The 26626-nt window shown below is 40.5% G+C and overlaps 1 long non-coding RNA gene across 1 annotated transcript; it reads right to left on the reverse strand.

The window, feature by feature from the left end:
- LOC140614410 (uncharacterized) lies at nt 1–24726 on the reverse strand. Its single transcript, XR_012015274.1, has 8 exons — nt 23609–24726; nt 22935–23030; nt 21772–21825; nt 13733–13793; nt 13119–13200; nt 11059–11286; nt 7200–7377; nt 1–121 (listed from the first exon to the last, which is right to left on the reverse strand). It is a non-coding gene; the product is annotated as an uncharacterized lncRNA (long non-coding RNA).
- Between the last annotated feature and the right edge of the window lie 1900 nt (nt 24727–26626).

Consider the following 26626-nt stretch of genomic DNA (forward strand, 5'->3'; position numbering starts at 1 on the left):
CCTGGTTCCCGTGACTCCTGTCCATTAGCACATGGGATGCAGTCAAAGCGACATACGGGTTCCCCTGATGAATCCCCTTCCTTCCAGGATGACGTAGATCAGTACACACCAAATGAGGAAGCTTGCAAAGAGAAATACAATGCATGGAACAAAGTTTCTTCTCTTAAAAACAAACAAAACGCTGAGGGAATTCACATCTGGATTTCTATGGCTTTTGTGATATATTGGGGAACCCAGTTAGCTGGACAAGGATCAGACAAAGAGAATGAATGACATCTGTAGAGCCTCGAGAGGAATTTTGCTGAAAGTCAGGCTTGTGGTTGAACCTAGAAATTCAGAGTTCATCTTCAAGCTAGGTCATTCCAATTTTGGGGCCTCAGACCAGCCTCCGTGCCCATGGTACTCTGGGGAAGGGACAATTTGACCTACCTACTACTGCTTGGGGGGGGGGGGCAGTGACCCCCAAGAATTTTGTCTTAAGAACCTGGAAAAGATTTCTTCTCACAAGGTCATCCCAACATGGTCTCAAAGTCAAAGATGTGTCATAAAGGGTCAGTAAAAAGGAAAAACAAAAGATCTTTTCCATGGGAAAAATTGACAGGGCAAAAATGGATATGTGGACAAGGCATAACACTCAAATATTTTCTCATCAATAAAAAATGAATTAAAAAAAAAGAGTTTAGGGAGCTCAATGGCAAATACAAGTGTCCCTCTACATTCCACATGGATGTGCACTTTGAAACCAAGAACAAATGCAAGGCCTGTACATCAGCTTGTATCTTAATGTAAATGAAGAGCTTCATATTTCAAAAGGAGATAAAATGTCGTTTCCATGAAGAAATAAATATTTTGGAAAGTGAATGATCACATTGATGTTTATTTTGGAAAACAGAATTTTCCTATATTGAGTTTTTACATTAAATCTGAATTAGATAACAATTAAAAAAAAAAAAAACATTAGAAATCTCTGGAACCAGTTACGGTACGTAGCAGTACGAAGCGTGTATTAGGTAGGCTTCTTGGAAGGTATGTGCATGACCACAGAATGAACAGGATTTCCTCTCCCCTGACCCAGTTTTCTGCAAAGAGCTCTCCATCTATCTTTCTTTGAAAATCATCATGAACAATGAGCTGATGCCTTTCAATTCCATCTCTCAGTATCCCCAGGATACTAGCTTCTAATCCACTCAACTCACTAAAATGTTACCTGCCACGTCTGCTAGTTTTTCCTCTAGCTACATTTCTCTTTCGTTTCTCTTCAATGTTTGGCATCTTGAGCAACCCCTCCTTGAAATGCAGGCTCCCCTGGCTTCCATTGGGCCTTTTATTTATTTTGTTGGTTCCACATCCTCCACCTTTCTTGTCAACTGTGGGTATTTTCTTAGGTTTGGTCTTTAATCTGCTGCTTTTATCTCTTGATATAAAGCAGCTCATTCGCTCTTTGCCTTCAACCAGCAGCTCTAGTTAAGAACTCCCAAACCTTGATGTCCACCACCTGTCCCACCTGAACTCTAATTCCATATTCTCAACTTCCAACATGTCCCTACATTGCATTTCCACCATCACTTCAAATTCAACATGTCCAAAGCTATCCCTATTAATGCCATTCCTTCTCCCAAATTCCCCATTTCTGTCACTGACACCACCATTCTCATCCATAACCTCCAACCTTATCCTGCATTATTTGCCTATATATACCATCTCCTTCACTCGGGCCCATCTGTTCACCAACCTCCAGACTCAGTTTACCATCATGAGTTATACTGTCCTATACTGTCCTATACTGTCCACTAATTATTTGATGCAGGACACTTCCAAGTCCAGTCTATCAACAAATCCTGCAGCTTCTAACTGAAAGATACCCAGAATCTGACTATTACATCCCACGTCTGTCACATCTATCTTGGCTCAAGCCCCCACCTTATTTTGGATTATATTTTTTTGCTCCTCTAATTGGTTTTCTAGTTTATACTTTTGTCTCCCACCCCAGCCCACTCCTTCAGTTTATTTGCAACATGGCAGACAGGTGATACTTTAAAGATTTTATGTATTTATGTATTTATTTATTTATTTATTTATTTATTTATTTATTTATTTAAGAAACAGGGGGCACAAGTAGAGGGGGGAGGAGGAGCAGAGGGAGAGAGAGAGAGAATATCAAGCAGACTCCAAGCTGATCATGGAGCCCAACGTGGGGCTCAATCTCACAATCCTAAAATCATGACTTAACCCCCAAAAATCATCAGTCCCTTAACTGACTGAGCCACTGGGGTGCCCCAAGAGATGATCCTTTAAACCCTGGGTCAGACCATTACTCTCCTCTCACAAGACTCTTCAGTGGCTCCCCTTTTCACTCAGTGTAAAAGTCCAAGTCCTGAAACAGTCCGTAAGGCTCCATGTGACCTACTCCCTCTTGCCTCTCTTCCCTCTTCTCCCACTACTCCCATCCCCTCAGTCTTTCTACCCACACTGACCTCTTTGCTGTTCCTCCAAAATATAAAGCTCGCCTCCACCTCAGGGCTTTAAAGTTGCTATTCCCTCTGCTGCAAAGCTCCTCCCCCAGATAATGCATGGACAGACTTCCAAGGTCACTGCAGGGAGGCCTTCCCAGACCACATTATGTGAAGTTATAACCGTCTCCCCCATCACTCCCTATTTCAATCCTTACTACTTTTTTCCCTCGAGTACTACCACCCTTTAAAATAACACATAATTTATCTATTTGTCTTGTTTATAGCCTATTTTCTCCCACTGAAATGTTAGGTCCATTAGTAAGGGATTTGTTCTGTTTTGTACAGTGACATATCCCTCGTTCTTAGGATAGCATCTAGCATCTATAATACTGTGCTCAATAAATATTGGCCCGATTAATTAATTACACTCTAAGTGCTGTGAAGGCAATGTTTTGGGGGTCTCTGTGTGTATTTTACTTCTTTTCCTGTATCTTGTAGTTTCTGAAATAATAGGTTGGTTCCAAAGAATCCTCCAAAGCTGGTTAATTTTGGAAGGAGGAGAATATCATTTTGAACTTATGAATTTAAAAATGTATGTTCTTTTACTGTATTTATTTTCCTTATTGATGCTCAAGTGGTCCAATTTTGACCAGGGAAAACTTCTGCTTGGCTCCCATGTTCTTTGTCTTTTTTTTTTTTTTTAAGTATAGCTGACAAACAATGTGACATTAGTTTCAGATGCACAAAATAGTGATTCTACAAGTCTCTATGTTACCCTACGCTCACCACAAATGTAGCCACCACCTGTCACCGTACAACACTATTGCAGACCACTGACTATATTCTCTGTGCTGTAGCTTTCATCCCCATGACCTACTCATTCCTTACCTGGAAGCTTGTATGTCCCATTCCCTTTCACCCATTTTGTCCATCCTCCCACCTCCCCCTTCCATCTGGCAACCATCAGTTTGTTCTATTTTTTGGTTCATTTTTGCTTTTTGCTTGTTTGTGTGTTTATTTTGTTTTTTAGATTCCACATATATGTAAAATCATATAGTATTTGTCTTTTTCTCTCTAACTTATTTCACCTAGCATCTCATGACTTATTTCACGTCTAGGTTCATTTATGTGGTCATAAATGACAAAATGTCATTTTTTTTTTATGGCTGAGTAATACCCCATTATATACATATACACACCACTTCTTTATCCATTCGTCTGTGGATGGACATTTGGGCTGCTTCCATATATTGGCTATTGTAAATAATGCTGCAATCAACATAGAAATGTATACCTCTTTTTGAATTAGTGTTTTTGTTTTTGTCTATGGGTAAATACCAGTAGTGGAATTATTGGATCATATGGTATTTGTTTTTTTTTATTTTTTGAAGAAACTCCATACTGTTTTCCACAGTGGCTGCACCAATTTACATTCTCACCAATAGTGCACAAGCGTTCCTTTTTCTCCACATCTTCACCAACACTTGTTATTTCTTATCTTTTTGATTCTAGCCATTATGGTAGGTGTGAGGTGATATCTTACTGCAGTTTTCATTTGCATTTCCCTAGTGGTAAGTTACATTGAGCATCTTTTCATGTGTCTGTTTGCCATCTGTATCTTTTTTGAAAATATGTCTATTTGGGTCGTCTGCCCATTTTTTAGTTAGATTATTTGCTTTTTGGTGTTAAGTTGTATAAATTCTTTACATATTTTGGATATTAATCCCTTATCAGATATATAATTTGCAATATCTTCTCCCAAGTTGGTTGCCTTCTCATTTTGTCAATGGGTTCCTTTGTCATGCAAAAGCTTTTTATTTTGTTGTGGTCCCAATAGCTTATTTTTGCTTCCATTTCCCTTGTCCGAGGAAACATATCTAGGAAAATGTTGCTAAGATCTATGTCAAAGAAATTTCTGCCTGTTTTTTTTTTCCCTAGGAGTTTTATGGTTTCAAGCCTCACATTTAGGTCTTCAATACATTTTGAATTTATTTCTGTATATGGTGTAAGCAAGTGGTCCAACTTCATGCTTTTGAATGTAGCCTCCTTTGTCATAGATTAATTGGCCATTTTAGTGTGGGTTTATTTCTGGGCTTTCTATCCTGTTCCATTGATTCTATATGTCTATTTTTGTACCAGATCCATACTGTTTTGATTACTACAGCTCTGTGGTATATTTTAAAATCTGGAATTCTAGTACCTCCAGCTTCATTCTTCTTCTCAAAATTGCTTTGGCTATTTAGGGTCTTTTGTGGTTCCATACAAATTTTCATATTATTTGTTTTAGTTCTAAGAAAAATGCTGCTAGTATTTGGTAGGGATTGCATTGACTGTAGATTGCTTTGGGTAGCATGAATTTTTAATATTAATTATTCCAATCCATGAGAATGGAGTATCTTTCCATTTGTTTGTGTTGTCTTCAATTTTTTTCAACAATGCTTTATAGTTTTCAAAGTACAGGTCTTTCACCTTCTTGGTTAAGTTTGTTCCTAGATATTTAATCTTTTTTGGTGCAATTGTAAACGGAACGGTTTTCTTAATTCTCTTTCTGCTATTTTGTTATTAGTATATAGAAACACAACCAATTTCTGTATTAATTTTGTATTCTGTAATTTTACCAAATTCTTTATTAGTTCTAATAGGGTTTTTTGGGGGGTAGTCCTCAGGGTTTTCTATGATTAGTATCATAGCATCTGCAAAGAGTAACAATTTAACTTCTTACCAATTTTGATGTCTTTTATTTATTTTTCTTTTCTGATTGTTGTGGCTAGAATTTCCAGTACTATACTGAATAAAGCACTGAGAGTGGACATCTTTGTCTTGTTCCTGATCTTAGAGGAAAAGGTCTCAGTTATTCACCATTGAATATGACATTTGCTGTGGGTTTTTCATATATGGCCTTTATTATACTGAGGTATGTTCCTTCTAAACCCACTTTGGTGAGAGTTTTTATCATGATGGATGTTAAATTTTGTCAAATGCTGTTTTTGCATCTGTTGAAATGATCATATGATTTTTATCTTTCATTTTGTTGATATGGTGGATCATGTCAACTGTTTTGTGAATATTGAACCATCCTCAGATTCCCAGAATAAATCCCACTTGATTGTGGTGAATGATCCTTTTAATGTATTGTTCACTGTGATTTGCTAATATTTTTGAGGATTTTTGCAATAGAGTTATTAATCTCTCCTCATTTTAAAAAGTTCTTTTTTTTCTTTTTTCTGTTTTGCTTAGGTGCTTTCCATTACCCTATCTTCCAGATGTCTAATCTGTTCTTCTGTATCTGCTAATCTGTCCATTTCCTCTAACATATTTTTCATTTCCGTTATTGTATGCTTCAACTCTGATTAGTTCTTTTTTATATTTTCTACCTCTTTGTTGAAGTTCTGAGTTCTTCCACTTTTCTTTCCAGTCCCATGAACATCTTAATGATCATTACTTTAGATTTTATCTCCGTTTCATTTAGTTTTTTTTTTCTTTTCTTTTTTTTTTTTTTTTTTTGGACAGATTATTTTTGTTTAATTTAAATTCAATTTGTCAACATATACTATACCACCCAGGGCTCATCCCATGAAGTGCCCTCCTTAGTCCTTGTTACCCAGTTCATTTCATTTAGTTCTTTTTCTGAGGTTTTCTCTTGTTTTTTATTTAGAGCATAAATAAATGTCTCCCCATTTTGCTTGACTTTCTATGTTTGTTTCTATAAACTAGGTGGAACAGTGATTTCTCCTACACTTGAAAGAATGGTCTTATGATGGTTGTTCCCTGTATAGACTATGCCTGGTGATTGGCTGGCAGGCTAGAGCTATGTGGGCTGGGGGTCCCAAGGCATTCTGTGCTGGGGCTGCCCTGGTGAAATGGCGGGAGCTGAAATGGACATGGACTGGGATATTCCTGGGGCTCTTCATAGAGAGGTTACCTTGGTAGGACAGCTTAAGCTGAATGAGTGCAAGGTGGGGGGCCGCTGAGCTGTCTACACAGAGGGTGCCCTGGCAGGACAGCTGAAGCTAAAGGGAGTATAAGCCAGAATGCCCCAGGGTGCTTGGCACAGAAGTTGCCCTAGTGGGGCAGCTGGAACTGGGGTAGGATGTGGGCTGGAAGGTCCTAGGGTGCTCCATGCAGGGGATGCTCTGATGGGGTGGCTAAAACTGAGGCAGGCACAGGCCAGGTGTTCCCAGGGTGTTCTGAACAGGGAGCACTGTTGGCAAGGTAGCTGGAGCTAAAGCAGGCATAGCCAGGAAGTTCCAGAGTGCTTTGTACCAGTGGTGTCCTGGTGAGCCACCTGGAGCTGAAATGGCATGGGCCTGGTGTCTTCTGCTGTGCTCTGCTCCTGTGTCACCTTGGTGTGATAGCTGGAGCTGGAGTTGGCACTGACTAGAAATGTTCTGATATGCACTGCCCTGTGACCTCCTTGGAGAGATGGCTGGAGCTGGTGTGGGCTAGGGGCCCAGAAAACACTGAGGCAACAGGCTGGCAGGGTGCCCAGACTCTGTTCCCATCTACACTATCAAGGTGGAAGGGGACCATAAACCCTGGCACTCACTAGCCCCTCCAACCCAGAGAAAGTTCCAGCAGCTCCCTCCCTCTTTGGCACAGTTCTAAGGCTAATCTATTCATATTCTAGTTGCTTTTTAAAATCTCAGCTTTTTTTTTCTGTGCCCCAGGGCAGACAAATCTGCTCTAGGTCATCTCGGGGCGGTATCCCTCCCTACTGTAGTTCTCAGTGTCGGGGGCGGGCGTTACCTTTGTTACCACGTCTCCATCTCTCTTAGTCTCAATGTGGACTCTATCTTTTGTTGTGCAGAAGCTGTTCAGTCAGCCTTCAGTTCTTCTTCAGGAGGAAATGCTCTATAAACAGGTATAGATTTGGTGTGTCCATAGATGAGGTGAGTTCAGTGTCTTCCTATGTTGCCATCTCAGGCTGGAATTCAGGAAAGTGGTTTTTTAGAGGTGGACTCATAGTAGATGCTTAGTTAATTTGTATCAAATTCATTCAAACCGATTTCATTATATAAATATATCCCCAATTTTAATAAAGAAGATAAGAAAAATAAAATTATTATGTTCTAATGAAATATTATTAAAATGGAACTCTACTGTGGCATTTTACTATCCTTCCATCAATTTTTAGTAGAACAAGTTTTCTTTTTTTAGATTTTATTTATTCATGAGAGACACACAGAGAGGGAGGCAGAAACACAGGCAGAGGGAGAAGCAGGGAGCCCAATGTGGGACTCAATCCTGAGACCCCAGGATCATGCCCCGAGCAGAAGCCAGTCGCCCAACTGCTGAGCCACCCAGGTGTCTCTAGAACTTGTTTTCTATGAACCTTATCTAAACAAGTAGTAACATCTCTTTTTTCATGTAAAACATTATATTGAGTACTTACTATATGCTTAGCACTAGGAATACAAAGTGAAAAATCTCAGGCCCCATTCAGGTAGAGAGTTCCAGATCACAGAAGATAGTTAATACTCTAGGCCTAGGGCAGCTCTGTCTTTCTGCAATGATAGAGTGTTACATATCCAGTATGGTACTGCTAGCCACAGGTGGCCAGTGTGACTAAGGAACTGACTTTTAAATTTAATTTAATTTAATTTTTAATTAATTTAAATTTAAAAGCTACTTGTGAATAGGGGCTACCAATTTGGACAGAACAGCTCCAGGTCAAAGAAATAAAATGCAGAAGAGAGCTGTGGCTGGTACTACAGTGACCAATGCTGATAATCTTTTTTTTTTGTAACCTGTAAATAACGTACTTAAGTGCTGCCTAAGGATGGGCCAAGAAAGGAGGGAACTGGTGTGTGTGTGTGTGTGTGTGTGTGTGTGTGTGTGTGTATGCTTTTGTGAGTATGTATGAGTTTATATATGTTTACTGCCACCCATGGAAAGCAGAGAATAAAAAGAAAAAGAAAGATGAAAAGATAGATTAAAAAGATCTCCTAGGTGTCTAGCACAGCGTAGGAGCTCAGCAATCTTAATTTCCTTGTCACTTTTTCTCAGATCTTTTCCCAGTAGGATTTGGAAACTTAGATCTAGGGGATCTTAGGAAGATCCCTCAGGAAGAGAGAAGATACATGAATAGGAATCTAGATGAAAACAGACCCTACAACCCTGAAAAAAAGTCTGCGGCAGCAGCAAAGACAAACCACTGGCTGCACTGATGCCCACACTCAGCTCTCTCGCTCCTGCTGGTCCCTTCATTCTGAGATCCACATGGAAGATTAAATTGCCGTTGTTTTTCCACCACCCTATCATTTTACTGTGACCTATAGTAAACACTGAACTTGAATATCAAGGGCCCTAGAGTCCCACTCTCCTAGAACTAAGGTTTCATTAAAGGTAAAAAGTTCAGCTGTCTGGGAAGTAATGGGGTTTCTTCATGACTTCTAGTAAGTAGTGAGGTTTCCCCTTAACTTTCTCCAATACTCCTGCAGGTGCTAACTTTATGTCATACCCAGGGGAACCAATCTCTAGCTCACCAACCACTTCTCAGTCCTACATTTAAGCCCTCCTGTTGCTATCAAAGGAGGAGGATAAAATTTGTAATAAGAAGTCAAATAAATAACAATAATTCAATATCAATAATAATCATAATAATAAGGAAAATAATCATTTTTTTTACATAGGGTACCTGGTTTACCTCCAAAGATAATGCATGTAATCCTCAAACCTTATTTCTACTACCTTTCAGAACAATTTTGACAACAGTATTTTAGAAAGAATTTTGAAGCTTGTGAATCTTTCTCTCCTATAATCTCTCAATAAAAGATTTCTTGAATGACACATCAAAGCTTGTTGACATATATGTGTACCCACATATATACTCTACTGGTAAGCTAGTGTTCCCTACCCCAAATTATATTATGAATTTGTGAATTCTCCCTCACATTCTTTGACCCTGAGAATAAATAAGAAAAAAGGGACGAAGAAATGAACTTCCTCTAGAACTACCATCAGGAAGGGAAAGAAGGACTTCTGGGCTGTCCCAAGATAATGGTAGCTGCTAGACTAGGGAGTCTCTCCACACATCTGCTCAAAAAGACCATACAAACTCAAAAAAATAGGGATCCCTGGGTGGCGCAGTGGTTTGGCGCCTGCCTTTGGCCCGGGGCGTGATCCTGGAGACCCGGGATCGAATCCCACGTCGGGCTCCCGGTGCATGGAGCCTGCTTCTCCCTCTGCCTGTGTCTCTGCCTCTCTCTCTCTCTCTCTCTTTCTCTGTGACTATCATAAATAAAATAAAATAAAAAAACTCAAAAAAATAAAAAAAGTAAATAAAACCACACATAACCCATGACTTTAGCATCATAAAGAACCTGAGAATACTATGAACTTAAAGTTCTTGTATGTAGAGAAATAGCCATTAAATTCCAGCAAGGCCATTTCTAGAGTCCCTCCCTCATCCCTGGGTATGTAGGAAATGGACAGAATCTTGAAAAACTGTGCAGGACAGAGTAAGAGAAAACAGAGAACTTAAGGTTGATGGAGAGCAGACAAATCATTCCTAGAAAGAAAATGTCCCGGCCTATGTTAAAACAGGTCCAAAACTAGAGAGACAGTACCAGCTCCAGGGAAAAGTCTTGAAAGTGGGACTTGAGGTGCCAGTCTCAGGATGGCACGACTTCAACCGGGGTTAGAAGGTATATGGAGAGGGAGAAGTGCCTTTTTGAGATGTGGTAGAAAGAGAAAGAAGAGGGGAAAATTAAGAATCCTGCAGAAACAAGAGAGAACCATAAAACTGAAAGACACATTAGGCTTTCCCTTACGGCAAAAAGCCATATCTTACATGAACTACTCTTCACTCTACTAATAGAAGAAGGCAGTCTAGAATCATGCATTTGTAAAATACCAGAAGCTCTCATCCTTTGTCTATGAACAAAGATAGGTGTAAGTGCCTTGATGTGAGTTTACTGTAAGAAGAAAACAGAAAATGAAAATTAAGACATTGCAGCAGGTCCCTCCCATCAACACACAGACACACAACCATTGCCCAGAAGAATAATGTAACATAGCATTTTAAATAAATTTTCTGGCACTACAATTAAACAGTCTCCGAAACATACTTGGAGAAGTGCAAAAATATGCTGAGTCAGGTATTTTAAAATTTAAAACATAAACAAATATACAACTGGAAGAAATGGAAAAAAAAAACATTTTACTCAGGAAAGAAACTGAAGAGAAACCCAATTCAGAAACTAAAATTGATAAGGCATTCCAAAACAAAGATATTTGAGTGCAAAGTTATTAAGAGGCCTCGAATAAAAGCAGGAAAACAATGAAAAGAATTGGACAAATCAAGAAAAAGGCAAAAATGGTCAGAGAGGAAGTGGATAAAACAAGACAAAGGAAGTCAAAGCCTTTGATTGGAGTATGTGGAGAAGAAAAACAAAAGGATAGAATGAATAAACTATAGTCCAAGAAAAAAACACTCCAAAAACAAAATACCTGAATCTGTATATAGAAAAGATATGTACTGTATTTGAAAAAAAATGACTTGGAATAGCCAACTCCAGAGGGCTGATATTCCATAGTGCCTGAAACAATATAGAAATGCAATTCTCTGTGTCTATAAACAGAAGAAGATGTCAAAGTAACTCACCTTTGCTGATTCTGTCTTCCAAAATATCGTTGCATTCTTTTTCATCATGAGTTCAAACTTAGAGTTTGTGACTATATATTCTCCGACCTTCACAAAGGCAATCTCTCCGTGATCACCTACTTGCCAGTTCAGAATATCATAGTGCCCAGTCACATCTCCGTTTTCATCAATTTCTCTTCCCTCTCCATTATGGGCAGCGAACTTAAATGTCTCCAAATTGTACATTCACTAGAAAACAAAGAGAAAAAAAATAAGAATAAAAAAGCAGTTTGTAAATATCTGATTGTCTAGAGAATGGGGTTTATGAAGAAATAGGTACTAATGATAAAATGAAGAAATAGGTACTAATGATAAAATGTGCCTCTATGTTCCTGTTGTGAAAAGAGTGTTGAAAGGCAAAGGTGGGAACCCTGGGTGGCGCAGCGGTTTAGCGCCTGCCTTTGGCCCAGGGCATCCTGGAGACCCGGAATCAAACCCCACGTCGGGCTCCCGGTGCATGGAGCCTGCTTCTCCCTCTGCCTGTGTCTCTGCCTCTGTCTCTCTCTGTGTGACTATTATAAATAAATAAAAATTAAAAAAAAGAAAAAAAGAAAAGGCAAAGGTGAGGGAATACTAATTGTCTTAGGAAAATTTAGTTTTCCCCAGGAAGTAGCCATCTGAGCTAGGTTTTTAAAAATTAGTAGAAATTTGCCTGACAAATATGGGGGACATGGAGAATCTGAGCCAAGGGTATAACATGTGGGACAAGGACCCCTCCCCAAACCAGAAAGGCCAAACAACTTGGTGGAAAGAGTCTGAATTGTGATGTCTGATGATCTGACATCATATTTTGGCTCTTTCAAACATCGTGACCTTGGGCAAGTCATACATCTGAATAATCACTAGTTTTCTGGTCTGTAAAGGGAGGGAAATTATTCCTGCCCTATCTCTGTCATTAGAGCTTAATATAAATTTAAGCCTTTAGTAAGTCAATATCCCAACGTTGTGAAAATCACTATCCGTCCTGGCCACTCCGGGTCACCTGCCCTTGTACCTCTCCTTCCTTTTACCATATGTTGTTCTCAAGCAACATAAGGTCTACATCAGAGTTCACAAGCGGATGACTGTTACCGGCAAGTCCACTGGGAAGAGGCCTTTTTTTTTTTTCCTTTTCCAATCTTCAGAAGAGTTAAGAAAGGAAATGTTCAAAGGCTCTCAGTCCCTGACCGTTCTCTAGAACAACACTGACATAATTCCATCTGTTTATCACCATTGGATGGTAGGACACAGATCCCTACCATCCAGGTATGAAAGAGAATTTAGAGATGTGTCCAAATAAGAGTAAAAGGGCTTTACAAATATACATACTCTGATCAAACCTGCTAACGGAGAAGCTGAGAAGAATGAGCATGGTGTACATTGTCATTTTAGTCGTAAGTTAAAAAATTATACTTCAGTTTGTTTACGAAGCATTCTCTCTTTTTTTTTTTTTTAATGAAGCATTCTTAATGAGCCTGTTAATCCTCTCCTGTTGAGGTCTTCCCTTTCAGTTTTAACTTACTGATACTGCACGGGGTTTGTGTCAAGTAGTGTGAATCGTGCCATGGACTATCCCACCAACATTCACCCTGACACTGTGTGGCCCCAGTCTCTTCTGTGTCATTCTATTTTTTTTTTTAAGATTTTATTTATTCATGAGAGAGAGAGAGAGAGAGAGAGGCAGAGACACAGGCAGAGGGAGAAGCAGGCTCCATGCCGGGAGCCCGATGCGGGACTCGATCCCGGGTCTTCAGAATCACACCCTGGGCCAAAGGCTGAGCCACCCAGGGATCCCCTCTTCTGTGTCATTCTAATACATATTTGTTGCTCTTTGAGAAAATTTAAATTATAATATTGAAATATTCAAATAATGAATTAGAGGATTCTTATTTACCACATAGGATTCTTTTTATTCTATCAAAAAAAAAAAAAGCACCCAAAGAATTTCTTTTAAAACGAAAGAACTGCCCTATGACCTTTAAAATATAACTTAATTTCTCATTCTGAATTTGCCACAACGTCCCCCGTACCAAGGAACACACCTGGCACTCAGATCTTGGTTTACAAATTCCATTCTCGGGTAATTGGAAACAGGAGTCTTCGGAGAAACGGCCGACTACTGACCTGAGGCAGAGAAAGTACAAGATGAGCGCGGAACATCTTGAGGTTCCAGAAAATAAGGAAGTGCCCACAAATGATAAAGACGTGTCAAAAGGAAACAAAAGCCACTCAAAGTGGCTCCTAGCAGTCAAATCTGGGAAATTTTGAGCAACAGAATAAATAATGAGAGTTTTGGATTATTCTACTCAAAGAGAGATAAACATCCTTGAGTCCCTATTGATATCAGTAAATCAGAGGTGGGGAGTAGAATTCTAGCTAATAAATGTAGAAGGGATGAGGGGAAATGGGAAATCACCAGTTTTTTAAACAACTCGGTAAGGGCTGTTTCAGGCAAGAATCATCATCAATGGATGTTAAAATTTGTGGCCAAGCCATGATGAGAAACATTATTTTCAGATCCTCAAAATATTGCCCCTACGAGGTAATTGTTAATCACAAAGGGAAACAGAGATACTTTAGAGTGGAAAAGCATGGTGACATCACTGGGTGATGAAAGTTAACGTCCAGAATAATAATTCATAATGACATCACGTACCTCTTGATATGAGACATAAGAATACATCGCTTCTATGGTATTCTTGCCAGAAACGCGTAACCTTAATGTAATCATAAGAAAAAAAATTAGAAAAACCTGAAACATTTCAAAATAACTGGCCAACACTTATTAAAAAAACACATGTCCAAGTCATGAAAAGCAAGGGAAGAATGGAGAAGTGCCACAGACTGGAGGAGATGAGATGGACACAAAACTAAAGGCCTGTGGGGTCCACTGGAAAATAAAAATAAAGCTGTGGTGGTTCTTACGACTGTGGGCCCTGCTGGGAAGGACAAGCACTGTGGTGCTGCTCAAGAATAGAGTCAGGAAAGGAATGATGCCATCGAGGACGCTGGCAGTGCCAGACCGCCCGCAGCGTGCGTGGTCCCTTCTGGCGGTACTGAAGGTGTAAGCAGAGGAGCGCTCTGATAAGGTGTGCATCTTGCTGAGATCATCCGGGCTGCTGCGTCCAACCACGAATTGCGGGGCCATCAGAACTGAGGCAGGAGATCGGAGGGCCCCATGTCCCAGATGACCTTGGGTAGCCTTCTCCAGCCGGCCTCCGTGCCTTCGCATGGAGGCTGAAGTCTCCCTCACAGTAGGGATGGCCATGTAACCAGGTTCCGGCTAATGGGGTGTCAGGATGACTGTCACTTCCAGGAAGCATCCTAATACGGAGGGGTCCAACATCTTTGCCCTTTGTCCTTCCTGCTGGTTACAGGCCCGACGTGGTGGTCGACGTCCAAGTAACATCGGGAACAGAGAAACAAGGTAGAGGGAGTCAGATCCCTAGGCCATCCTCCAGCCCTGGAATGCTGCTCTCTGACTCCACTCCCATGGAGGGGAAAAAAACAAACAAAAAAACGACTTTGCATCAGGTGCTGTTTGGGAGGGATTTTCCGTCGTTCACAACGAACCTGAGAAGAGCTCTGGGAACAAACGGAGACTTAAAAATGTTCCTTCAGGTCCCACAGACAAGCTATTCCTGCAGACGGGCGTGTGATAAAATCACGGCTATTCCACACAAAAGCAAGTCAAAGGTCTTACTAGTGTGAGTTCTTTCAGTGTCAAACTACATCATGAAGTCAAACCAACCAATGGCTGAGCTGCCACGGTTCAAAGCCAGGTGCACGTGCACAGGTGCTTCCCGCAGTGAGGCCGTGTCCTTCCTCAAGGTCATCCCTTCAATAGGACCTCCTATATATGATTCCATAGCCCGATGACCGCCAATTCCTTTATAAGTGACAAACTGTTCCTACTTTCTCTTTTCTCTACTACTTGTCCTATTCCTACTCCGATAGCGAAAGTTTACATGCTTCTTTGGAATCTCACCAGCGGCAGCGGCATGGAGATCATATGTAGAAAAGAATCTCATTTAGGAAGCACAGATGCCTGATTTTTAATCCTGGCTCCATCATTAGTGTAAGATCCTGGACAAGTTCCTTAAACTCCCTGAACCTGTTTCCTCATGAGTAGAATCAGGGTGATGCTATCTACATCTTAAGTACATTAAGTACACCTAACATATATCCAGTATATTAAAATAAAATCTTGGGCTGCCCCGGTGGCACAGCGGTTTAGCACTGCCTGCAGCCCGGGGTGTGATCCTGGAGACCTGGGATCGACTCCCACATCAGGCTCCCTGTGTGGAGCCTGCCTCTCCCTCTGCCTGTGTCTCTGCCTCTCTCTCTCTCTCTCTGTGTCTCTATAAATAAATAAAATCTTTAAAATAAATAAATAAATAAAATCCTTAAAAAAATAAAATAAAATCTTTAAAATATATATATATATCCAGTATATTATAATGAATAATACACTCATTAAATTAATATATGTGATAGTACAACAATTTAATATAATCAGTATATTAGGTGGAACAACCAGTGTGAAAATGTCACATAGAAGATTTCTTTTCCAGGGGCGCCTGGGTGGCTCAGTGAGTTAAGCGTCTGCCCTCAGCTTGGGTCATGATCCCAGGGTCCTGGCCGGGCTCTCTGCTTAGCCGGAAGCCTGCTTCTCCCTCTCCCTGCTGTTCCCCCTGCTTGTGCTTTCTCACACTATCAAATAAATAAAATCTTAAAAAATTGATAATATAACATGGGTAGGGGGGAAGGACTTCTTTTCCTTCTTTGCAGATCTACTGCAAGGATTTAATTGAGAAAATCAGTCTAGAGTTTTCTAGCCAGTGTCTGGACCACCTTTGGTTTTTGATGGAAGACAGAGCTCATGGCAACCATTCCACTGAACTGCAGGAAGCACACAGCTAAGGTGTCAGCTGTGTCACCCAACCCCTCCTCTCAGTTCAGTTTCTCAGTATTTTCCTGTTCCTCCTACATTTGTATCTGCAGCTTGATAACATAAATATGCTGTAAATGCTATTTTTTACAATTACTTCAAACTCTCCCATTACTTTAGTAACACAAATAAGCTTAGCCATCAGTCACATTAATAAATCTTGGCTATGGGGATGCCTGGGTGGCTCAGTGGTTGAGCGTCTGCCTTTGGCTCAGGGTGCTTATCCCAGAGTCCCAGGATCGAGTCCCATGTCAGGTTCCTTGCATGGAGCCTGCTTCTCCCTCTGCCTCTCTCTCTGTGTGTCTCTCATGAATAAATAAAATCTAGGGATCCCTGGGTGGCGCAGCGGTTTGGCGCCTGCCTTTGGCCCAGGGCGCGATCCTGGAGACCCAGGATCGAATCCCACATCGGGCTCCCGGTGCATGGAGCCTGCTTCTCCCTCTGCCTGTGTCTCTGCCTCTCTCTCTCTCTCTGTGACTATCATAAATAAAAAAAATAATAAATAAATAAATAAATAAAATCTTAAAAATAATAATAATAAAATAAAAAATAAATCTTGGCTAGATTTTAATGACCCATCCTTAGAAATAGTTTAACAGTTTTGTTTATATTTTCTTTTTTAAATCAGAATATTTTATTTTATTTACTTATTTTTTATATTTTCTTAATAGTCCATTCTTCCTGTTCTTAAGTTAAAACATGTCACAAGTCTCTGAATTTAAAAATAATCTGGGGATCCCTGGGTGGCGCAGAGGTTTGGCGCCTGTCTTTGGCCCAGGGCGCAATCCTGGAGACCGGGGATCGAATCCCACGTCAGGCTCCCGGTGCATGGAGCCTGCTTCTCCCTCTGCCTATGTCTCTGCCTCTCTCTCTCTCTCTCTCTCTCTCTGTGACTATCATAAATAAAAATAAAAATTAAAAAAAATAATAATAATAATCTGATGGTCACCAGAGGTGGGTGGGAGGACGTGTGTAAAATAGACGATGGGGATTAAGGAGTGCACTTGTTGCAAAGAGCACAGGGTGATGTATGGAACCATTAAACTACTATATTATATGCCTGAACCTAATATAACACTGTATGTTAACAGAAATTGAAATAAAAACTTAAGGAAAAAAAATAAAAACAAAAAATATTTTAAGTAAAAAAAAAAAAAAAGTCCGTAAAGTTAACATCTCAAAATTCTAGCTATCTCGTGAACTGTGCTGGCTCATTTCAGTATGTTATTGTATGGAATACAAAGAGCAATGAGTAATAAGTTTTAATATAGGCAAGAAACACAATGAGTTCCTTATATCACCTAGCAACCAACCAACCAACCAACCAACCAACCAAGCAGTACTTTCCCATCACTACTCTGTGCCTCCCCACCAGCTACGGGGTGTGGTGCCTGGTGAGATGCTAACATACAAATCAACAACTCACAACCTCAAGGCAAAAAGTAAAGCAGGATCCGAAGGGCCGTAGGAGAGTCTGCAATGCGGGCCTGGGTGGCTCAGTCCTAAATAATCCTCAATACATTCTCTCCGTTCATTGGAAGTCCTTGATGCTATATGACTCTCCTTTCTCTCCTTACTTTCCTATAGGTTTCTCTTGCTTTCTTCTGGACATTAATTATAATAAAAATTATGAAAATACAAAAAAAAATAAAATAAATTATGAAAATACAATAATACAACACAAAATTTCTATATACTATATACACCATGACTCCAATTTATTCATTTTTCCTGCCATGATTTGATTGTTAAAGTGGAGAGGGGTTTTTGTTTGTTTGTTTTAAATTTAAATTTAATTTAGTTAACATATAGTGTATTATTACTTTCAGGGGTAGAGTTTAGTGATTCATCAGTTGCATATAACACTCAGTACCCCTTCTATCAAGTGTGCTCCTTAATGCCCATCACCCAGTTACCCCATCCCCCCACCCATCTCCCCTCCAGCAACCCACGTTGAGAGATTTTTTTAACTGAAGAATGTCTTCTTCTCACCATTCTCACATATAACCATAATTAAGATGCCTCCCCCTTTCCATCGCCAGGTATTAAAGGGAAAAATATTTCTCTTATAACCCACTACCACATTTTTTTCAATTTCTTCTCCATTGAAAAATAACTATTCTATTCCCAACTCTTGTTCTTTAAACTTTAAAAGCAAGGGGGCACCTGAATGGTTCAGTTGGTTAAACATTTGACTCTTGAGCTTGGCTCAGGTCTTTTTTTTTTTTTTTTTTTTTAAGATTTTATTTATTTATTCATGAGAGACAGAGAGAGACACACAGAGACACAGGCAGAGGGAGAAGCAGGCTCCATGCAGGGAACCTGATGTGGGACTTGATCCCAGGACCCCAGGACCTGAGCCAAAGGCAGATGCTCAACCATTGACCCACTCTAGTGCCTCTCAACTCAGGTCTTGATCTCACAGTGGTGAGTTCAATCCCCACATGAGGCTCCACACTGGGTGTGGTGTCTACTTTAAAAATGTTTTAAAATTTAAAAAATAAAATAAAATAAAATAAAATAAAATAAAATAAAGGCAAGGACCCCAAGAATTTTTGTCTTACTAGTTTCTATAGCTATAGTATCTAACTCCACATCTTCTACTCAATAAATGTTTTTCATTAAATGTCTAATAGCAAATTGCCTTGCTGGCAAATTAGATTTCTCCTCCATGTTTCTTTGTGGGGGGGGGAGGGGACGGAGGGAGGTTAGTTTAGTTTTTTTATTTATTAAGTAGTTACTGAGTTCTATGAGTGCTAGACATGATAAGTCCAACACAGAACAAGATAGACACTGCCGTGTACACGTGAAGAAACAGAAAAATACCCAAGCAGTGACCAAATCATAAAAACAGTGATAGAATGAATGTAGGGGCCATAAGATAGAAAGGATGGATTATACCCTGGAGGACAAAACAGCCAAGCTGAGGCTTGAAGGATGACATAACAGGGATGAGAGCTGCAGACAAAGGGGACAGTAGGTGTGAAGGCACGTTCTCAGAAATACAACATGAAACATTCTAGGAATGGAAAGATCGGTACTTTGAGAGGATAAAGTGGGAGTGGGTATGGCACAGGAAAATGGAGACTGGGGAACCAGAAGGTGCCAGAACACGAAGGGCTTCATCATCCTAAGGTAGTTGGTTTCCAAATTGACTCAGGGGGCGATATGCATCAGCATATATGTTTTTGAAATAAATATAGCAATATCTTGTTTAAGGTAATATAGCAATATATTTTAAGAGCTAGAAAAATGTTCACCTGCTTTGAGTCAATAATTTTACCCCTGAGAATTTATCTGAGCAAACTGTTCTTCCCCCAAGGAAAAAGCTCTATATACCCCCAAACTGTTCATTGCAAAATGATCTATAATATTGAAAAACTTACATGCAAGAACTTACATGCTCAGTGATAATAAATTACTGTATAATGACGTGATGGGAACATTTCTATCATTAAAAAACTATAATTAGAAAGATCACACAGCAGCACGCATATACTATGAAGTGAAACAGGCCATATGCAATGTTATTTCTGTCCTATAATTAAAACTACATATAAATTACATGAACATTTGGACAAGTATCACAGGGAAATTTTTATTTTTATTTTTATTAAAGATTTATTTATTTTAGAGAGAGAGGAAGAGAGCAGGGGGCAGGGGCAAAGAGAGAGGCAGTGAGAATCTTAAGCAGACTCCTTACTGAGTGCAGGGCCCTCAGGTAGGGCTTGATCTCATGACCCTGACATCACGACCTGAGCCAAAACCAAGAGCCCAAAGCTCAATGGTCTGCACGACCCAGGTGCCCCCAACGGGAAAATTTTTTAAATAAGCACAGGAGGGGATCCCTGGGTGGCTCAGCGGTTGAGCGCCTGCCTTTGGCCCAAAGCATGATCCTGGAGTCCCGGGATCGAGTCCCACATCTGGCTCCCTGCATGGAGCCCGCTTCTCCCTCTGCCTGTGTCTCTGCCTTTCTCTCTCTCTCTCTCTCTCTCTTTCTCTCTGTGTGTCTCTCATGAATAAATAAATAAAATCTTAAAAAAAAATAAGCACAGAAGAATTATTGGAAGGGTGGGATTTGGGGCAATTTTTCTTTCATTCTCTAATTTCCATTATGATATTCACAGTCCATCGTACACCATATATCTCCTCCCCCCACCCCAGAAAATTTCTCTAAATCATAACTTCATTTAGATCAACCAAAACAAGAATTAAAACACTCTCTCTCTTTCTCCTTCCAGTTCACGGCCTTTCTCTTGTCTGAGCAACATGCTCAGAATAGAAAAGCCTTCCTCCACTTGATGGGATGAGCACTGGGTGTTATTCTATATGTTGGCAAATTGAACACCAATAAAAAATAAATTAAGAAAGAAAGAAAGAAAGAAAGAAAGAAAGAAAGAAAGAAAGAAAGAAAGAAAGAAAGAAAGAAAGAAAGAAAGAAAGAAAGAAAGAAAGAAAGAAAGAAAGAAAGAAAGAAAGAAAGAAAGGAAGGAAGGAAGGAAGGAAGGAAGGAAGGAAGGAAGGAAGGAAGGAAGGAAGGAAGGAAGGAAGGAAGGAAGGAAGGAAGGAAAGAAAAGTCTTCCTTTTCAATGTAGCTGATGACCAAGCAAAACTAGTATCTTGTTAACTTTGGAGAACTTCTCCAAACCCAGCTTGAATTTCCACACCTGGTCTAGTTAGGTTAACGATGCCAAAATGAAATTACTACCAGATTAGAAACACTTTGGACCCTGAGCACATCCTAAACTGGGCCAGTCCGCTTGGGACTCTCCCACAGGGAGGGCAATTGCATCACAGGGAGGAGCATTAAGGGTCTTGGAGAACACTGGAGACGGAGATGAGAGGGGACTGCTGACAGTATGGATGACAGTGAATTGTAATTTTGAAGGCCATATATCAGGTTTTAAAACAGAATGTTAATATCCAAAATGTATAGACATATTCAAGATGGATTAAAGTGCTGGGGAAAGTTTTAGCCTCGTACGGCATAACCATGAGCAATTTGGGATTCAGTCAAAAAGGCTAGGAGACAAGCAGAAGCCCCACAATGAGGCCTTGCATGACTGAGCCACACTGGAGACAAGGAACTGACTTTTTGGATGCCCTGGACCACATGAAACAAGCTTCACACACAACATCATGAGTCACAGTGTCATCAGACTTCTCAGCAGCAACACTGAAAGTCAGAAGGTGCTGAAGAAATCCTTCAAAGACGCCTCAGAGTTCATATTAAGGTTAAAAACGGAATAAGCACACACCTTCTCTCTGCCACTGATTATAATTAAACTCGCTGGACAGAACAAGTGAAGCGACTACCAATTACTCTGAAAATTAAATAAGAACAGATGGACTACGTAGGAAAAATCAAAATATCCCTTACATGGAGAATTTTTTTTTTTAAGATTTTATTTACTTGTAAATGGAAGACACGGAGAGAGAGGCAGAGACACAGGCAGAGGGGGAAGCAGGCTCCACGCAAGGAGCCCGACGTGGGACTCGATCCCAGGACCCCGGGGTCACTCCCTGGGCTGAAGGGGCACTAAACCGCTGAGCCACCCAGGCTGCTCATGGCAAATTATTTTTTAAATGGGACATACTTACTTCTCTGTCTCTCTCTCTCTCTCTCTCTCTCTCTCTCTCTCACACACACACACACACACACACACACACTTTAGTTATGGAAAGAACATCAGGATTTCAACCACAATGGACGTGAAAGGGGGGATTTTTATTTAAAAACTTACCGATTGGCTTTTTTTCCCCAATACGCCTTGCTAGGAAGATAACCTTCAGAAATTCTGTTGAACAGTGAGGAAGAAATTAAGTGTATTTACAAAACATAAGTGTACTATGACAAACCCTAGTTTTCATTCTATATTTTAGAGACTGAATGTGTAAAGTTTGGTAATAAATAATGGACTGACTCTACAGCAACGTGGCCGTGAGCAAAAGCCCTTCTCATCCCTCTTTCCTTTGCTTCCCTGTAAGAATGAGGAGGTCCAGGAAAGAGATAAGTAGATTTATTGCAAGACTTTCCTTTTGCCAACATTACTGTTTATCCATCCCTCCAATGATACTTCAGATATGTAGCATGAAATAAGATCAAAGGAAAAGAGCTGTGATCAGTAAAGATTTAATTGTACAAGGAGTTGCTAAGGGTCTGCCTTTGGCTCAGATCATGATGCTGGGGTCCTGGGATCGAGCCCGACGTTGGGCCCTCTGCTCAGCAAGGAGTCAGATTCTCCCCCTCTCTCTCTCTCTCTCTCACTCTCTCTCAAATAACAAATCATCTTAAAAAAGAAGAAGTTGCTAAAAGTTTTACAGCATGCATTTATAATCATGATTAGCAGGCAGCATCATAGAAATGCTTACTGTATAATGTGCGATGCCCAAAATAAAATTGTGTCCATACAAACATTATATGGTCTCATTCATTTGGGGACTATAAAAAATAGTGAAAGGGAATAAAGGGGAAAGGAGAAAAAATAAGTGGGAAATATCAGAAAGGGAGACAGAACATGAAAGACTCCTAACTCTGGGAACTAGGGGTGGTGGAAGGGGAGGTGGGCGAGGGGTGGGGGTGACTGGGTGGCGGGCACTGAGGTGGGCACTTGATGGGATGAGCGCTGGGTGTTATTCTGTATGTTGGCAAATTGAACACCAATAAAAAATTTATTTAAAAAATTGTGTCCATACTGTGGTCAGAACTACGCAAAAATTATGGCTGCATTTATATACAGGGCTGAGAAAGAACATAGGAAAAAGCTGCTTTGTTATGGTAGCAAAGTAGTGGATAGTTGTTTTCCTTTGTTTTAACTTCTGGCATTCTTTTCAGAGCTGAAGTGGGGGGGGGTGTGCATGCACACACACACACACACACACACACTCACATCTAAACCTTGTTTACCTTTCTTAGAATGCGTTGTTAGTAAATTCAGATTATCGGTCGTGGATCCCGTGTCCTCAGGTGACAATTTCGGCAGGAGGAGAGGAGGGCAAAAACCTTCCAGGGAAAAGACTCTCACCATGAATCTCGGCTCAGAAATAAATGGGCAGCCCCACACTTGTGTATTTTCCCTGGAGGAGAGCTTAGCACAGTAACTATTCACAATGGAGCTGCACCGCTGCATCATTTGCATCATTCTGCGTTGGAGCTTCTCAAACTTGACTGTGCCCACGAATCCCCAGCAGGTCTTGTCAAAGTGCTGCTTCGGATTCAGCAGCGGTGGGATGCAGCCTGAGATGCCACATTCTTAACAAGCTTTTAGGGGCTGCTGCTGCTGCTGCTGCTGGTCCACCATCCGAAGAGCACTGCGCTATATTGTACAAAACCCATCTTTTTTCCTTTCTGAGGTACAGAAGTAGGAAAGGACCCAGTTGAGACCGAGCTTTTCTTGTTTCCAAGAAATCCTAGGGTGTCCACCTTTGAAGAGCCTGAGACCCAGCAACAGGAAGTACCTTTCCTACCCTAAATAGTGTCAGAGTCATGGCTCCAGTTCCAGACTCTGACCCCCCACCCCCCACTCCTCCATCCCCACCACTTATGCTTCGTGCAAAAAGAAGACAAGAAGAGCAGCTTACCCTTTGCATTTTGCTGATGCTGGCTTCAAAATACACCCATCTGCCAGGATGGTCCTGCAGTGAATAGGAAACTGTCCTCTGATAACAAGCAAATGATTTGAGGCATCTATGTACCCACTCAGCTCAAACGTGCTCAGCAAATGATGGGGGTGTTCTTTCTCTTCTTTGCCTTTGATGCCATATTCAGCCCAGAAAAAAAAAAAAAAAGCAAGAAATCCTAGAGCCAAGCATGTCTTTCTGCAGGCCATTTTAATAAGGTGGGTGTGGGAGAAACAACCAAGGTTAAAAGCTTTATCAAGGCACCTTGCTAGCGCGTTACAGTTACTGTGTGCGTGCAACGTCCCAGCGGCCTCAACTTGTCACTACCTGCCACGTAATGGTCAGGCCTCAATCCATCACAGAGCCTCCCACTCACCTGCAATGTATGAATCTGGCCTAGAAGCTGAGTAATCCTTTTGAAAAGAGCCTCATAAAAATCTCCTTTATGCTTAGCAATAATATATAAGTGACAAAATAGTGAGTTTTGAGTTTAAAAGAGTCGTTTCATTTTGTAGAACTTGTTCCTTTCTTTTTGATTACATGTCAGCCTCATTCATTTTCACGTCAGTCACCCTTGGGGGAGCAGCTCGTGCCCCAAAGGTGAGGAAGGGCATTCCACTGCATCACAAAGCATTTTAAAAAGATGACACCAGGCCAACCTGTTTACTTCAGGATACAGAAAAAGTCAAGTAGAAAACCTTAGAGGATTTGGAAGACATCATCTGGAATCTGCATTCTATCACTTGCATTAGTGTGATGGTAGGAAAGCCACCTAACCCCTGTGCCTCAGGGCCTCCTCCGTGACTAGGATCATAAGCTACCCTAGAATAATTTTGTAAAGCTCATAAGAGTCCAAGGAACATTTTTCACAGGCATCATTTTCTTTAACCTCCACTTCAAGATGAGGTGCTGCCCTCCGCTCTCTTCACTGACCTTGTCACCGGTTCAGGCACAAATGTCTGAGAATTTCTAGATTCCTTGCTGAGAAGCCCCTCTCCTGCCTTCTCGCTAGGCCCCTCTCAGAGATATCCCCCAATTTCTTTCTCCGGGTCCCTTTTTGATGCTTCTCAAACATCTCCTCTTGGAGTATAAAATTTTAGAGTATTTTCAGAGAACAATCCAATAATATGTATCAGCAGCATGAAAAATGTGTATATCCTTTGATCATGTGATTTTACTTTGAAATAGTGATCTCAAGGAAGCCACGGAGATCCACACCAACATTGTGTACAAGGATATTAAGTACGGTCTTATTTATCATAGTGAAAATAGAACTAAATGTACACAATGGAGAATTCCTAAGATTAATTATAATCTATTCACATGAATAGATTCACAAAGGAGCTATTGAAATCATATTTTAGAAAAATACTCACAAGGGAAAAACAATATGCTTAAAGTGAAAATAACAGAGAACAAAACAAAGTTTTTTTCTAGGAAGATAATTTCACATTTGGTTATAATATCCATCTCCCAACAGCTTGAAATAAAAATTTCCATGGTCTTCAATTAAACTGTATGCCACTTTCTTTCTTTTTCATTGAAATACTTTCCCAATCACTCTATGTGTTCAATCTTCTGTTTAACACTCAGGTATGGGTTTTTGGAAAGGCCGCAGGTCACCAGACTATGAAGTGGCGAACTGGTCCCTGTTTTGGAAAATCTTTCAGGTGTTTATCCAGAAATATATATATATTCATGAAATTCTGAGCCATCATCATCATCAAAACCTGCTTCATTGTTCATTGGAAACTCCCACAGCTTCCCCTCTCTCGTCCACTGGATCATCTCTCCAAAACCATTCTGAGGCAACTGTTCACTTACCTTGGCTAACTGCCTAGCACATTCTATATCCCAGAGTGAAGGTGCAGTCTCTGTTTCAGGTGCCTCTACACGAACTGCCTTAAGGTCAAAAATATTAAGTCTCTTCCCTTTGAGCATATTTGTCCTAAGACTTTTTTTTAAGATCATTGATCTTCTGGCCCATGTAGTCATCAGATCCTTCATCAAATTGAGTTTGATGGCACTGTATAAATTCATGTTCTAAATTTATAAAGTTTACCAATATGTCATAGTTCTCTTTCATCCATATATTTTTATCTAAAAGCACTGGAAAAAAAAAACACTGCAAATGGAAATTTCAAAAAATAGAAAAAAGACAAAAAATCCTTTTCCCCACCATTTTAACAAGCCAATAGTCATATTTCTGTGTTCATTTCCAGTCCAGATTGACACGCATAATAGTATTTTTAATTACTTTTTGGTGGTTGATTGTGGGTGATTTTAAATTTCTTTATATTTTTCTATTGTTTTCCAATGTTCAACAATATTCTTGGATTTCTTTTATAAACAGAAAACATGAGACTGCAAAAAAAAAAAAATCCTACCTTTTTTTTTTTTCCAACTCCTCCACACATACACCTTCACCTCCCATTCCAGCCCTGCCACACACCCCCGCCCCCATATCATTAGCACTGTCAGTCACCTGGGTTCCACCAACTTCCACACAGAAGTCATTTCCTTCACCTCGACCCACTGAAGGATTTCCAGGACGTTTGTTGGTTAAGTGCAATATCTACCTGACCCTGGGGAATCCCAAAAGACAGTCTCTCCCATTACTATTATCACCCCTGGCTTAGTCTCCCCACAGCCAACAAGGCCACCATGGGTTAGCACACCACTGGCCTTTGGGTGAGTGACACTTCCATCTGCTGAACGTCTGGCTAGTCCTATTAGTTTTCTAAAATGTGGATGGTCCATGGGTTCTACCCTCAGACTTTCAAAATGAGACCAAAAAGACTTAAGGAAAAAGATTTCCAGAGACTCTCTTCCCTGATATGCTTCAGAGTCTGGCTTCATCCAAACCAACTGGCCTTTGGGGTTACAGACCACTCCTCGCTGACAGCCCGAGAATACTCCTCTTGAGTTGTAAGGGCCTAGTGCCTGGCCTTTCTCGGAACAATTTGGGACTATTCTTCA

The sequence above is a fragment of the Canis lupus genome, chromosome 22 (genome assembly GCF_048164855.1).
Source record: "Canis lupus baileyi chromosome 22, mCanLup2.hap1, whole genome shotgun sequence".
NCBI classification, from domain to species: domain Eukaryota; kingdom Metazoa; phylum Chordata; class Mammalia; order Carnivora; family Canidae; genus Canis; species Canis lupus.